Source organism: Amblyomma maculatum, chromosome 10, assembly GCF_055883805.1.
Source record: "Amblyomma maculatum isolate TAMU_Amacu chromosome 10, ASM5588380v1, whole genome shotgun sequence".
NCBI lineage: Eukaryota > Metazoa > Arthropoda > Arachnida > Ixodida > Ixodidae > Amblyomma > Amblyomma maculatum.
The window spans coordinates 145395373-145405532 of NC_139353.1; the positions used below are offsets into that span (position 1 = coordinate 145395373).

A 10160-nucleotide genomic window follows, 5' to 3' on the forward strand; every position below is an offset into this window, starting at 1 on the left:
GCGCGCACAGCTTTGAATTTCGTGTGAGTAACGGAATTTTTTTTAACCAAATTTATTCTCTCAGGGTATCAGTCGGATATGTGATGAGGAATTAAGAAATAATTAAATGAATGAAAAATGTTGTAAACGTAGTTTTCCATTTACCTATTGCGTTCACACCTCATACCCAAACATTGAAAGTGCAGAGAGAACCTGAGAAGAGATTGATCGCCGTTTCTTCTTTTTTTGTTCTTGCTGTTTGATTACAGCAGGATAATAATTTCCTCGCGGTTTTGCTTTACAGTTTAATACCATGACGAACACTTTTCTTCGTGGTGCACCTTTCGACAGTGCCGCGGAAGTTACGGGAGACATGGTGCGGTACCCGCTACGGATGTCGTGGCGATTGCAAGCACTGTGCGGTTGTAGCGTGCGTCATCAACGAAAACTGTGCGTGCCGCGGGCGGGGAGCAGGGGGCCTCCTACACTGTTGGAAAAATAAAGCTCTTAACAACAACAACTGGCATGCATTTTGTACCTCCGTACCTCAATCTTGGGGAAAGCCGGCGGGTAATGCTGGCACTCAATGGCAAAGCTTTCGTAAAGGAGGTCGTTAAGACTTAGAATTTTTTACTGTTGCTTCTAACGATCAAATAGTCTATCGTCTGGGACAAGAGACTCTTGAGTAGTTTGAGCAGTCGGTGAAAGAAATATTTGGCGCGGAACGATAGAACGAAGTTCCATTCTCAGCATACACAGTATCCCGGGCCTCTACACTCCGCCACTTCGACTTTTTCAGCACCTTAAGAATTAATTTACAGATAAATATGCTTATTGAAATCTGTAATTGGAAGTTTTGAAGATATTTTGGCTTTGTGGTTCCGAATAGACACCGCATTAAAAATCCGGTTCACAGATCCAGGAACATTTTTTTTTATTTCTCCTCAGTTGAAATGCGGCTGGAATGCGATTCTGCGGCTGCGCGGCTTTGTTGCTTTTCTGGACGTATGTCACTCGATCTTGCACAGCATATACCAGTACACGCCAAATTTTACAGCGCGGAGCGCGTACTGAGTAGTGTGCGCCAACCAGCGTGCGACTCCCCGAGTCAGAAGTTTATACCGTTTCCTCCGCTCACGGGCAATCGTCTTATTTTAGCTTCTTGGCCTCTGTACGCCAATGGCCCCATAACAAAACGAATTTCAGTTACATTACTCTCTCGCAGCCAATATCTCCTTCTCTCATCATTCTCCCCAGGTTCTCCCAGCAAGCGGTACGCTTAGGTTTCCTTCGTGATTGTGGCAGTCTGTCTCGCCGCCCTTGCGCTTATTTTTATTCTTGTTCACATCCGTAGTAGTCGAAGCATCGCACGAGACCACTGAAGTCACTAAATGTGTAAATCAAACTCACTGGGATAACAAAACGCGAACGCAGAAGGAACACAGCGGCCACAACATATACGGTATCAGCTTCTGCGCCGCCTCAGTATTAGCTTCCGCTGGCCGCCAGGTGGCGTCACATGTCTCAGCAAACTCCATTGCAGGTTGCCTATAGCTGAAGCCAACCCGGAAGCGCATTCGGCAAAGATTCATAGAATCCGGTTCGGCATTGTCATACCCCTGTAATGCGTGAGTCTGTCATAACATAATACCTTACGATCGTCGGGTATTACGATGCATTAAACATAATCTGACTACAGAACGGATGTTAAAATCAAATAAAGAATAGGAGAACCTTACTCCGGTACAGGATTTCAACCGGTTAACACGAAATGCGAACACGCTCTTTGGATACGGGAAATGAAACAACTCTTGCGTGAAATTGTGCTCAAAGCTCACCAACGATATTCAAACCCATCTGAAGAAAACTATCTTAAGAACATAGATAAACTAAAACCTAATGGTATAAAAATTACAGAAAAAACAATGCATTGTAATCACGTGCCGTACATATTAATGCACGATATGATGATTTTGCTAATTCACAACAAAGCAAAAAATGGTAAAAGAAATAAAAAAGTTCTCGTTTTTTCTGCAAACACATGACAAAGATTGCATCGGATATTGAACTGCGGTTTATTTTATTTGAGCTCTTTTCAGCACAAATTCACTGCTGTTAATTTTCCGTTGGTTTTGTTGCGACTTGTAATTTACATTTTTTATGAAAGTTGTATGTAAATTCTTGCTAATTAGACAGTCGCGAAACGCTATCAAGTAATACTTCTCATACTACGTCGACTACTCATGCAAGCCACTCTGAAGGAGGGAGAAAAAAAAACGTGTGGCAGGGTCGCAGCAGATAAGATCACCCCACCTCGGTCTTCTGTTCAACGTTTCTACTGCGCGTTCAAGCTCTTTTGGACGCGCTTTTTTTTCTGGACCTGCTTTTGCCTGAATAGCAAAGAAACGTTAGCAGTTAAAAACGGCTGTCCTGTGTATTTCCCCGGTCCCGTCCTGTTCCGTGAGGCTGGAAACAGCGACATCGCTTTCGGTGACTCCCTGCAGCTCTCTAGTGTCGTTTTTAGACTTTTCTTCCCCACGAGCCCCGGGACAACTTTGTGGCTTTCGTTCCTGCTTCTTTTTGCTGCAGCGCCTGTGCCCCGTTCCATCTGTTTTTTATACAGCACAACCCTAGTGGAGGAGAAAGTGTGTGGTCACTCGTGCCTTTCGTGTTGCCGCGTGCTTTTTCTTACTATACAGAAACTACGCCTTTTGTGGAAGGTTTGCCATCTCCCCTCAAACACTGTGTCTTTCCCTCCCTCACCCGCACCTCACCACTTCTACCCTTCTTCACCCTCGTCCTCACGAATTTTTCAGCGCCGATCCTCCCTCGCCCTCACCTCACTGAATCAAATCCTCACGGGGTGAGGGTGAGGACGCCCTCATGAGGATGCCCATGTCTATGCAGGTCATTGCAGACAATCCATAGAATGACTGTGCTTGCACAACAAACTGACAAAAGATCTGATGACCTGAGAATGTCGCCTGAAGATATGGTGTCCTGTAGAAGTATGTAGACTTCCTCTACAAGCAAACTGAAATGTTTTATGTACATATCTGGCAAAAATCCACGAAGACATGGCAGTGAATAATGAAGAACCCACCACTTCCATTCACTGGTTTTCCAGATAGCGAAGTCAGATAATCTTCGAGGTGTACGTGTGAACCAAGTTTGGGGCTTAATTGCCAATAATCTCCTGTTTAAAGAGGTCACTGTTTCTCGTGCATCAATGTAATATTCAGCACCTCTAGAATGTAGCCACAAGGAATAAAATTGCTTAGCCACAACTTCAAGAACCACACGCATATAGTCTGGGCTTGTTTCCCAAACTAAATCGTAACAGGCAGCTTCGACAGCACTGTTCTGCCCTTCACACCATTCACAACATTTGTATGTAGTGCTTTTTTCCCATCTGCCTTCATGCTGTTGGAAGTCCTTTCCATGGCAGCTCCTCCATGATCAGGAAGGATATACCTCAGGGCCCCTGGAAGAATCAACAAGAAATAACACCAAAACATTACTGGCCATAACACCATTTGTGCTTTTAAGGGTAGCATCACACTTTATGAAATTTTACGAGTCATTTCAAAGTTAGGGTATTGAAACTCACCATGAGCAAATTTTTCACGCAGCAGGCAGATACTACAACCATAATGTCCATTGAAGTTCTTCATGGGAAGCACCATCGCCCAGGCAGGTGTATCCACACAGACGTTTGCCACCTTTAGTGCAGACCTATTGTTTTGCCACTGTGCTTCCATACAACAAAAGTTACATTCGTGAGTTCGTTTAGGAATATTCCTAGGAACATTTGCATGTCAGGATCGCCACTGAAAAACCACAAGCCACCCAAGAGCACATTGGATCATCTCATGAAAATGGGCAGTTCGTTCGCTACCAGGTGGATTGGCCATAAGGAATCTTGGGTGCAGTTGAACACCCTCGCACCATCCGTGTTCAGTGTGAGCGTGATGTCACAAAAGCTAGAATTCTCTCTGACATTTCGGACAAGTGAACCCTCACTAACATCCTTAATACCCTCCGACAGTTTCTCGGCAAGCTACATCTGCCTTCCTGCTGCACGCATCCTGCGCGGCTGCACTCCCGACCGCAAAATTAACCTAGTGTGGGTACCCGCCCACGCGAGCAACTCTGGAAACGATGGGGCCAACCAACTTTCCCGAGGATTAACAATCCGGGCGGTCATTCTCACGCATCCAGACGCACTCGCTGAAGCCCCCCAGACTTTCGCCGAAATTACCAATTTTCGCCTCCCCACCCCGACCTTGATCGAGCACAAGCCACCCTGCTCCGCAGATTACAGACACCCTCAATTCTTAGTCACTCCAGGATATCACTAATTACTAACGGGGAATACGACCCCGTATGTCCAAATTACAATAATAGAGAACCCGCCACTCAGGCGCACATCCTCTGGGGATGCGAAAATAACCCGCCCCCAAGGGCCCTCCTGCCAGCTCCCTCTGCGGAAGGCTGGCACCAACTCTTTACCAAACCAGACAAGAACACACAACTTGCACTTATTTTGTGAGCCCAGAATGTCGTCCCCACCTGGGGGCCACACAGGACCCACCTGCACTAATTCACGACATCTGGGGCAATGGGGCGGGGGGCGCTGCGAGCGCGCGACGTGAGCAGACGCGTGTGTTACGGCTCCGCCTATTTGCGGCTGGGGCCACGTCCCAGATCATTCTCCCCGACAAACCTGGCATCGATCGATCCGGAAAACCAAGCGGAACAACTGGACACCAAAGTCGTCCAGGTAGGCCGATGTTCTTCAAGTCTATGGCTGTTTTTTGACCGACCATGTTGGCATCGTTGTTAAGCCTGACGGCGTCGCCGACGCTTGGCCTGGAGGAATTGGCCCTCCGAGGACAAAATGGCGACTTCCGCGGATCAAATACGTGGCTACGACCCTGAGGCGATGTTGTGGACCTCGGTACCCACGACTGGAGACACAAATTCGACGGTTATTCTGAAAATTCGGAGTCAAGCTTTACTTCAAGCGGCTGCACGCCGCTTCCAAGACAAAGCCCATTGGCGGCACTCGGCGCCGCCCCGGACGCCATTTCGTCGATCGGAAACATGAACGCTCCCGCGACGCGCGCCACGGGAAGCACGGGAAGAAGCGCGCCACGGGAAGCAACCGACTCCCGAAGACTACGTTATAGTCACAAAGCCCAGAGAAAGTGTTTCTCTTCACGAGGCGTTCACGGAAACCGGCTACGGCACTGCCATTTCGGCATACCTCGGGCTGAAACGGGCCTGCTCCCGTCTCCGTTCTACCCTCACGAGAACAAAACATCATCATTATGTATACCCCGGACATGGAGGCGGGCGACCAGCTCATCGGGGACTTCGCAGTAAACACCGAGAAGGGGTCGGTCCCGCTTCGGTGTTACCTGAGACAAGACGGCGGCAACATATACCACGGCGTGATCGTGGTCCGTAACTTGGACACCACAGAAACTCTTCAAGGTCGAGTATGCTGGCGCGCCGGCACCATCCTGGAAATCCGGAAATTTGGAACATCCAACAAGGCACGCATCACTTTCGCGGGTAAAGAGAAGCCCCGTTACGTGCATTATGACGACATGGTCGTCTCTGTGCGAAACTATTGCAAAATATCCCTGCGTGCGGCAAGTGAGGGGCCATCGGGCATCGCGCGGATGCATGTCCAAACCTGCAGTCAAACACCTGTGGAATCTGCGGATTCCAAGCTCCGCTGCTGGAGGGGGTGCGGGCTCCTCACAACTGTGTTGCGCGGTTTTCTGTGTGCGGTGGCTCCCATGCCACCGACTCGCGACTGTGCGGCAAAATTCCGCACACCAAGCTAAAAAATAAAAAAATGACGCCCAAGAAGAAGCGCCGCCATGATGGGCCTCCCGGCGATCAGCCTCGCCAGGAAATCTTAAAAACAAGGAGAACCCACCTACAGGAGGGGCTAAAAAACGACCATCGAAGGTGTCGCCACCACACGACGGGGTGAGGAAACAAGCGACAGAAACAACGCAGTGATACCAGGGTCTTGGTCAACGCAGTCAAAAACGGACACCAAGTGAGCAGTTCGGGTGGGGCTGCTTTCTCCCCCCTTTCCACTCCCTTCCCAAGGGCGCATAGCGCCTAGCAAGATCCAATAGCAGCACTCAGGGCACAAAATGAGATGCTGCTTATGAAAATTAACGAATTGGAATCCAAAATTACCCAGTCTTCTTCTCCGCTCTCGACTTCCGAGGCTGAGGTAATGGAGAGTGAGCTCGTGGTGCCGAAGGCAGTAATAAGCTTGGAGGCCGCATTCAAGGTTCGCTTCGGGGCCACAGAGGCACGATTCATTGCCATAGAAAATCAAATTTCAATGATGATCAACGCCATCTCCACATCGCAAGAGACAATCCCCGCGATGATTGCCCAACAAATTGCGCATTCCTTTCGCTCCTCGCGCAGGCCCGGCGGTCCCTTACCCGGCCGCCTTAACAAACGCACCTCTGAGGTAGACGATGACGACAACTGCTCGCTCTCCGGTATGGAGGATGCCCCCCTTCCCGCGAGTGTTGGCTCCGGAGCAGCATCACTACAACCCCTCCTCAGCCTAAATGACCATGGCGAGCAGCCCTAAGATCAGGCGCTCCCCAAGAACCAATTCGGCCACCCCCATCCAAACTGTCCAATGGGACTGTCGGGGCTTCCGTTCCCGGGCAAAGAGTGCGGATTTCTGACTTTACCTTTCAACTTCCGACTCTGTTCCCGCGGTGGTTGCCCTCCAGGAGCCAGGGAGTGGCATCACTCTCACAAATTACATCACCTTTCAGCAGGATCCCTCTTCCTGCGTCTGCATGCATAACAATTATACGGCTAATCTAGTTGACTTGGAACTTCACACTGAATATTCCTACATGATGAATATGACCAGCATGCAGCACCCACAGGAAGCATAAAAGGCGCGCCTTCTGTATGTCTTGCGTTGCGACTGCATAGCAATGAAAAGCTGTCATTAGAAAGAAAATTAGCGGAAAGGACAGGCGGTGTTAAAGGCGTTATCGCATCTGCTGTTAAAGTTTGTACGTGCCCCTAATTTTTTAGTTGTTGCTGCAGTCTGTTTATCCCATTGCTCTGCACCGACATCTCTCTCGTTATCGTTCAGAAATTACTTCCACTACTGGAATCCTGCAGCTACTGTGCTGCATTAAGTATCTTACTGTACGGGAGATAGGTTTGTCCGTCTTGTTTTTCGGCGCGTGCATTTGGGCTTTGCTTTTTCTTATTTTCCTTTTTACCTCTCTAAGGCTAGCTGTAAACTGCTGCTTATTACTCGCTCGTTTAGCGGTTATATATGCAATACGGACAGTTCACCTGACAGTTAGGTTATAGACTTAAACGCTTTTAAAAACGCCCTTACACCCCCTGAACCGATGCGCTGTCTAACTATCCTACTGACTAATTAATATTGTGCGATCAAGATATATATATTGTTACGGTGTAATAAGAAGGGGCGTTTATTTACAGTGCTGATGTAGCGGGACAAGATGACGTCTACTAGCGCCCAGAAACCAACGCTTCTTCCTCCTCTTCTGCCACACCATCATAATCCTTCATCATCGTCAGTAGCGTGACATTTCCCCCCTACTCAGACGAAGCCCTATGGGCGTGTTCGTGAGTCGTGCGAGGCTGACACGGCTTCAAGCGGGCAACATGACATAGTTCGGTTTTGGCAGACCGGCGGCCCGATGCAGTCAGGCGGGCTATTTCATACGTTAAATCACTGATGCGTTTGACAATTACATATGGGTCGTGTTACGTTTCTCCACCGACAAGTGGGACAGCTGACGCGGCCACCGCATAGCAACAGGTAGAACAGCAAGCGGATAGGCCATTTCGGCGCCGTTCATCGGCCGCGCAACGCTTCCTCCCGCGGGCAAGTCTCGACGTGATACTGCCACGCGCCAAATGTGTGTGCGTGCGTGTGTGTGCAAAAACTGGCCAAGCCTGGAGCTCGAGGAAGAGTGCGTCGCCCGCGCCCGTCTGCAGGAGGTGGAGGAGATGTGGTCGCGCCACCTGCGATTGAGTCATCGTCTTGTCTGAACTTGAAGGACTCTCTCCCTTTCCCTGTGAACTGGAAAACCTATAAAAGCAGCGGCAGATTCCGCTGAGACAGAGACTACTTTGACGCGCCGTTGACACGACGCTAGAAACCAGCTGTGTGAGAGTGTCTGTATTCTCTCCGGGTCAGCTTCTCTGCCCGTTTCTTCCTGATGTTGTAGTAAAGGTTGTTTCGTTAGATGACGCCTTGTCTTTGCTGGGACCGTTGTTGCCGTCCGCCGTCCACGGAGCCGCCAGGCCAACGCTACCGAGGGGCTTAGCCACGAACGTAATAACTGGTGGCAGCGGTACGTTACCCAGGCTCGCAACCCCAAACATAATAGCCGTCATAGTGGGCCAAGAGTTTTTGATATAGGCCGCGGCGCCGAATTGGACGCCACCGCCAGAAAAAATCACGTATGGAGTACGTTACACGCCGGTGACTGGCATCGTACCGTGCTTTGGAACGTTCTTGCGAAGCACCAGACCGTAAGCGGGCGATTCTCCGAGCTTCTTCGGCGAGACAGAGGGTCTCAGCCAGGCAGGGATCTTCATGGCTTGAGAAGGGTAGGATAGTATCTAGGGGGTAGCGTGGCGGTCTGACATACAGCAGGAAGAATGGACTGTACCCAGTCGTCTCATGCGTGACGGTGTTGAACGCATACTCGATGAAGGGTAGTATAGTGTCCCAGTTCTTATGCCCTGCATCCACATACATAGCTAGCATGTTTATAAGCGTTCTGTTTACGCGCCCAGTAAAGCCATTTGTCTGGGGATGGTATGGCGTCGAGTGTCTGGAAGTTACGACGCGTAAAAGCATGAGCTTTTCAACAACACCAGCGGTGAATTATCGGCCCCGATCAGTGATGAGAATTCGTGGCGGCCCGTGTCGTAAGATGACTGAGTGCAGCAGGAAAAGCGACACTTGATGCGCCGTAGCAGACGGAATAGCGGCGGTTTCACAGTAACGTGTGAGGTAGTCCACGCAGATTACAATCCAGCTATTTCCATCCAAGGACTTCGGAAACGGACCTACGAGGTCAATGCCTACTTGATAAAACGGAGCTGTCGGGGTCTTCACGGGATGCAGCAAGCCAGATAGTGTTGCAGTGGGACGTTTGTGGCGTTGACAGTGCTTGCAACTGGCAACGTATTGTTCAATAGTCGAGCGCATTCTGGGCCAGTAAATTCTTTCATGAGCATGGTGGAGTGTTCGAGTGAGTGAGTGAACTTTATTAATTGCTCGGAGATCTTTTTCTTCGCCTCTTCAACCGAGGCTGACGAGCGGTTGGCGCCCCCAGTCCAGGGCACCACTGGCTTTCGCCAGTTTGCGAGCTCTTGTGACCAGGTAGAGCTGAGCCTCCCGGTCAGAGCTGGCCAGCAAAGCCTCCCACTGTCTTTCATTTGGGTTTTCAATTTTTTGCAGTTGATGTGAGCTGCATTCCCATGTTATGTGGTACAGGGTAGGGGCTTCCCGCACCACGGGCACTCGTCTCTGAATGTCGTGGGATGCATCATGTGTAATATGTGTAAATTAATGAAGGTGCCCGTCTGTAGCCGCCTCAGATCTATGGCCTCCTCGTTGCTGAGCTTTTTATGCGGCTCCGGATATACTTTCCGCAAGCCTCTGTAGTGTTGTAGTATTGTGGTGTAGTCAGGGTCAAGCGGAATCAGGTCCTCTGTCCCGAGACTGTTGGACGCATGGTAGGTTGCATGTCCTCGTGCTACCCTGTCTGCGTGCAAATTCCCCGTGATCCCTGCATGCCCCGGAATCCACACTAGTGTTTGAGTGTACTGTTTTGTTGGTTCGCTTGTGGAAGAAAGGATTTGGTGCGCTACCTTAGATAATTTACCCCGTTGAAAATTTCTGCATGCGGATTGAGAGTCTGACAGTATCGTCAGACTCTCTCCCGTTTCTCTTCCTGCCTAATGGCCAGTGCGATAGCCACTTCATCTGCCTCCGTGACTGTACAGTTTTGGATCGAGGCGCTAACTACCTCCCGGCCTTCGCAGTCTGTGACCGTGGCTATCGCCCTCTTTGCGTTGGTTTCGTATAAGGCTGCGTCGGTGAACCTTGACATGTC

The 10160-nt window shown here is 49.8% G+C and overlaps 1 pseudogene; it reads right to left on the reverse strand.

The window, feature by feature from the left end:
• Window positions 1-2835: 2835 nt before the first annotated feature.
• On the reverse strand, window positions 2836-5329 carry LOC146177642 (uncharacterized; annotated as a pseudogene).
• Between the last annotated feature and the right edge of the window lie 4831 nt (window positions 5330-10160).